The 5,430-nt window shown below is 49.1% G+C and overlaps 1 long non-coding RNA gene across 1 annotated transcript; it reads right to left on the bottom strand.

The window, feature by feature from the left end:
* Positions 1-311: 311 nt before the first annotated feature.
* LOC129039315 (uncharacterized) lies at positions 312-3,789 on the bottom strand. The gene is made up of 3 exons (XR_008503307.2): positions 3,280-3,789; positions 2,434-2,593; positions 312-489 (listed from the first exon to the last, which is right to left on the bottom strand). It is a non-coding gene; the product is annotated as an uncharacterized LOC129039315 (long non-coding RNA).
* Positions 3,790-5,430: the final 1,641 nt, after the last annotated feature.

Consider the following 5,430-nt stretch of genomic DNA (forward strand, 5'->3'; position numbering starts at 1 on the left):
TAGCGATAAAAAAGAAACCCTAAAAGCTTCCAGAGGGGAAAAAAAAATTGGTTACTTGCAAAGAAAAGGGAGTCAGAATGAACTCAGATTTTGTTTATCCATAAAAGTGGAAGCTAGAAGACAATTATCAATGTATTTTAAATTCTGAGGACATGGTTTTCTATCTAGAATTGTATACCCAACAAAACTATCAACCAAAGGGCAGGTAGAATAAAGACATTTTCAGGCTTGCAAGATCTCAACATATATGTCTCCTATAGACCCTTTCTCAAATCTCTCTTGGAAAATATGCTCCACTAAAAGGAGGAAGTCAATCAAGAAAGAGAAGATTTTATGGCCCAGGAAAGAAGGAATGTAACAGAGGCAAAAGGTACATGGCATTTGTCAGATAAGTGTAAAGGGAACTCCCAGGATGAGAGCTAGGCAGCAGTCCCAGAGAAGAATCCATCCAGATTGAATGGAGGACAGGACACTTCCAGAAAGATATCACTAAAAAGGAAACAAAATGGTTAGATCATCTAATGTGTTTAAAAGTGTTAAAGAATTTGTCAGGGCCATGTGCAGTGGCTCATTTTGTAATCCCAGCAATTTGAGAGGCTGAGGTGGGAGCATTGCTTGAGCTCAGGAGTTGGAGGCTAGCTTGGGCAACATAGGGAGACCCCATCTCTGGAAAAAAAAAATTAAAACATTAGGCAGGCATGGTGGTGCACACCTGTTAGTCCCAGCTACTCTGGGGGCTGAAGTGGGAGGGTCACTTGAGTGGGAAGATCGAGGCTGCAGTGAGCCACGATCACACCACTGCACTCCAGCCTGGGCAACAGAGTGAGAACTTGTCTCAAAAAAAAAAAAAAAAAGAATTTGTCAAATTTGTGATACATATAGGAAAAACTAAGATTTTTTTTTTTTGAGACAGAGTCTCGCTGTGTCGCCTAGGCTGGAGTTCAGTGGCGCAATCTCGCTTCACTGCAAGCTCCGCCTCCCAGGTTCACACCATTCTCCTGCCTCAGCCTCCTCAGTAGCTGGGACTACAGGCGCCCGCCACCATGCCTGGCTAATTTTTTATGTTTTTAGTAGAGACAAGGTTTCACCGTGTTAGCCAGGATGGTCTCGATCTCCTGACCTCGTGATCCACTTACCTCAACCTCCCAAAGTGCTGGAATTACAGGCGTGAGCCACCGCACCAGACCTGAGATTTTTTTTTTTTAACAGAGCCAGTAATTAACTCCACAGGAAGCAGGGTAATACAATTTTTAAAATGTAATCAGAGTCTACTTTTTGGCTGAACCATATTTGCAAACCATATTTGCAAAATCATAATAAAATAAACATTGAATATTGATTTATTAAAATGTGAAAAAAAGTGGAGCCAGGTATGGTGGCGCATGCCTGTAGTCTCAGCTACTCTGGCTGGGGTGGAAAGATCACTTCAGTCCAGGAGTTAGAGGCCAACCTGGAAACATAACAAGACTTTGTCTCTATTAAATTAATTTAAAAGATGGAATAAAATGATAAAACTACATTGGTGGAGAAAAAGTGGAGGGTTGGGTTTAGCAAACTTAACTTTTCATCTTCCATACTATAAAGTCAATAGTTTATACTTAAAACTGAAACATCAATAGGAAAATAAGTATTTTTTTTTTGCATAGAAATCTGAAAATACTAGGAAAAAAACCAAAACAGTTAAAACTTAAAAATGGCTGCCTCTCAGGAGCAGGACTGCAGGGTGGAGAAGGCCAACGTGGAAATGGCTGTTTCATTATAAGCCTTTAAGTATTTGACTTTTTAACAATGTCTATGTATAATTGTAATTTATAAACATCAGTGAATATTAATATAATACTAACATGCCAGCCAAACAGAAATTAGTGAGATCGCTAATTTTTTACTTCTGCCTCCAGCTGTAATTCTCTGAGTCTTTTTTTTTTTTTTTTTTGACAGAGTCTGGCTCTGTTGCCCAGGCTGGAGTGCAGTGGCACAGTTTCAGCTCACTGCAACCTCTGCCTCCCGGGTTCAAGCAATTCTCCTGCCTCAGCCTCCCGAGTAGCCAGGATTACAGGCATGCGCCACCGTGCCCGGCTAATTTTTGTACTTTTAGTAGAGATGGGGTTTCACCATGTTGGCCAGGCTGGTCTTGAACTCCTGACCTCAAGTGATCTGCTCACCTCAGCCTCCCAAAGGGCTGGGATTGCAGGCATGAGCCACCGCACCCGGCCCTCTGAGTCTTCTGTGCCTGATTCTAGCTGTGCCTCAATGCTCTTTTGTTCCTCTATCCTCTTCCCACCTCTTTTTTCCTCTCTTCACTCCCTCCTATCTCCCCACTCCCGCCACACCCTGAGACCATGCCCCTGCCAGTCAGTGAATCTCGCGAGCTGCCATAGTGCCCCCAACTCTCTTCTTAGCTCTGGCTTGTCGTCCTCGCCCCCTTGATCTTACCTGCAGTTCAAGGGCTGAACTGAGTGGGCACAAAGGCTGTTGTCCCCAGGCCGGGGGCCTATCATCTCCTGATCCTGTCTTTATGTAAAAGGCCGGTATTCGGTTCTTCATTGTATTAGTTTCTTATTGCTGCTGTTGTAAATTACCACAAACCTAGTGCCTTAAAACAACACAAGTTTATTAGTTCCCAGTTCTGTAAGTCACAGTCTGACACCGGTCTCACTGAGCTAAAAACAAGGTGTCAGCAGGACTTCATTTCTTTCTGGAGGCTCTGGGGGAACATCTGCTTTCTCGCCTTTTCTAGTTTCCAGAGGTTGCTTGCAGTCCTTGGCAGTGGCCCCCGAACATCTTCAAAGCCAGGCGAGTCTTTCTCACATCATATTGCTCTGACTCCACTTCTGCCATGACATTTCTTTCCCCGATTCCAACTCTTCTGCCACCCTCTTCTGCTTTTAAGGACCCTTATGATTACACTGGCTCCACCTGGACAACTCAGGCTCCTCCCCCTACCTTAAGGTCTGCTGATTAGCAACCTTTCTTCCACCTGCAGCCGAACTCCCCTTTGCCATATAATTTAGCATATTCACAAGTTTTAGAGCACGTAGTAGACCTCTTCAGGAGGGGGGCATCATTCTGCCTGCCACAATCACGGATCTTGTTTCGCATTAATTTTGATTTTTAAAACTAGCTCATTCAAATATTAAGTCTCTTAATTGCTGAGTTTTTTGGCACCCCTAAAATTTGATGCCTGAGGTGAGTGAGGCACCCTCATCCAGGCCCTGTCTATCTTTCTTTCCTGGCCCACCCCTTCCATCCTCAAGCCCAGCCCAGCCAAGCATCTCGCACCTCAGGCTGCCCAGGATCCAGCCAAGTTCTGCAGGCGGTTTCCCAACCGCACGCATTTCTCTGCTCCAGTTTCAGAAGTGGGGGCTCAGGCTCTCAGGCTGCCGAGTCAAAGATGGGAAGAGAAAATGTTCGATTTCTCCTGGGCCCCAGGGAGGAGTCAGGCCCCAGTCACTACACACCTGATCCTCCCCTGGTGGCTGCAGAGACAGCAGCCTTAAGGCTGGCCACAAGCAGTGGGGACTGAAGCTGGGGGAACAGGGAGGAGAGCTGAAAGAGAATCCTAGCACTGCTTGAAGGTCATGGGCAGCCAGCGGGTGTCTGGGCCACCACAGTGGGGGATACTGGAAAGCTGATGTGGCTCTCACACTGGAGAGGCCCCTGGGAGGTAGAGGATCTGATTCCCAGCCATCCTAGCAATGTCACAAAGGAGACTGCTGTGTTGTGGGGGGACAGGGGGAAGACTGGGAGGGGAGTGGGTCTTCCTGAGGCTGTGGGGGAAGGGGAGTGGCTACCAAACATTCTGCAATGGAGACAATGCGTACCTGAGTTCTCAGGAAGGAGGGGGAGGGGTGGTAGAAGGAGAAGGGCAAGTAGAACCAGCATGCCGCCGTAACTTACACCTCTCCATGAGCCTGCAAAGCCACCCTCATGGGGAGGCCATGCACTTGAGACCCTACCCTTCCATAAGACTTTCAAGTCCCCAGAGCACCTCAACCCCAGGAGGCAGGCAGGAGCACCCCCATTTTACAGATGAGGAGACTCCATGCAGTGACTTCCCACTTTCATCATAGCTCACAGAGCCCCCACATCTCCCAGCTCCTCCTCTTTGCCTCCTGGCTTCTCTGCCTAGAAGGAAAGGGAGTGTGATGGAGAAAACTGGGGAAGAGGTAAGGGTCCCTGGGCCAGATAAGAGACAAACACCACCACCACTGCCACCCCTCACAACAAAGTGTCTGACTCCAGGAGTTACTATGCAGGAAAATGCCAAGCTCGACTCATCCTCCTGGAGTCAGCACTCCACGGAACTGGCATGAGGATTTTAGGGGCTCCTGCCCTACTGTCCTCCATCCATAACTGCTCAGAACTGCCTGGTGCCCCCTTGCTACCCACATCCACCACCACTGAGGGCCAGACTGTGGGGTCCAGTGTCGCTGGTTCAGGCTTCTGCCACCCCATCCCCTGGGGCAAAGGTTGGGCCAGATGCCTCGTCTTTCTACCCTCTGGGTCTCCCTCACCACCTGCTTCAGGGGCCCCTCACTTTCCCAGAGAATGCCCCAGAGATGGAGTTCCCCACTCAGGCCCACAGGCCTACAGACCTCGTCTTGCTGGCAGGGCATATTGAGGAAGAGGGTTTCAGAAAAGGTGGCTTCTCTGAATACATTGTGCCCACTCCTTCACTTCATTTTATAGCACTGTACCCAGAACACTGCCGGCCACACGGCAGGGACTTGGCAAATACGGTATTGATTAATTTACTTCTCTCCCCCTGCCATGGCAGAGACCCCAGGAAGAATTTTCCCCCTCAAGGGGTCTTGGGGGCAGGCTCAGGTATTCAGAAGGTGATGGGATCTCCCTGGGTCCTGCCAGCATGGAAAGCCCTCCTTATGTGCCCAGCATGGCCTGGTGGGAGGCAGCAAGATGGACAAGCTGCCCTCAAAGGCAGGCATGACTGGCAGCTCCCATCAGCAGCTGCCGGGGTTCTCAATGAAGTGAGGTGATGGAGCAGGTCTCCCCTCTCCCTCCCTGCCCCAGGGCTGGCTGGGCCCTCTGAATGTGGTGCCCTCTTATTGCACCTCAAATAAGAACCAGGTGCAAATTAAGTGACTGAGGCACAAAGGCATTGAAGTTGGTATTTCCCATCCAAGGTACTGAGGCAAGGTCACTGGGAATCATTAACAGGTGGAGAGAGGAAGGAAGTGGGGCTATTCAGACAGAGGCTGAGAGGCCAGAGGGAAAAGGGTAGGGTGGAGGGGGAGGGAAGAAGGGAAATTTGCATACCATGAAAGGGGAGGGGAGGAGAAGAGACTTGGCCCCAGTACCCTCAGTGGGTGAGCTTGGCATGGCCACCTTGGGGCTGAGGGCTGCCTGGGCTCTGGAGCAGGTGGGGCGGTTTGTAGCATGAACAGAGGTTTCTCTGATCCTCCAGCTGCC

Source organism: Pongo pygmaeus, chromosome 5, assembly GCF_028885625.2.
Source record: "Pongo pygmaeus isolate AG05252 chromosome 5, NHGRI_mPonPyg2-v2.0_pri, whole genome shotgun sequence".
Classification (NCBI taxonomy): Eukaryota; Metazoa; Chordata; class Mammalia; order Primates; family Hominidae; genus Pongo; species Pongo pygmaeus.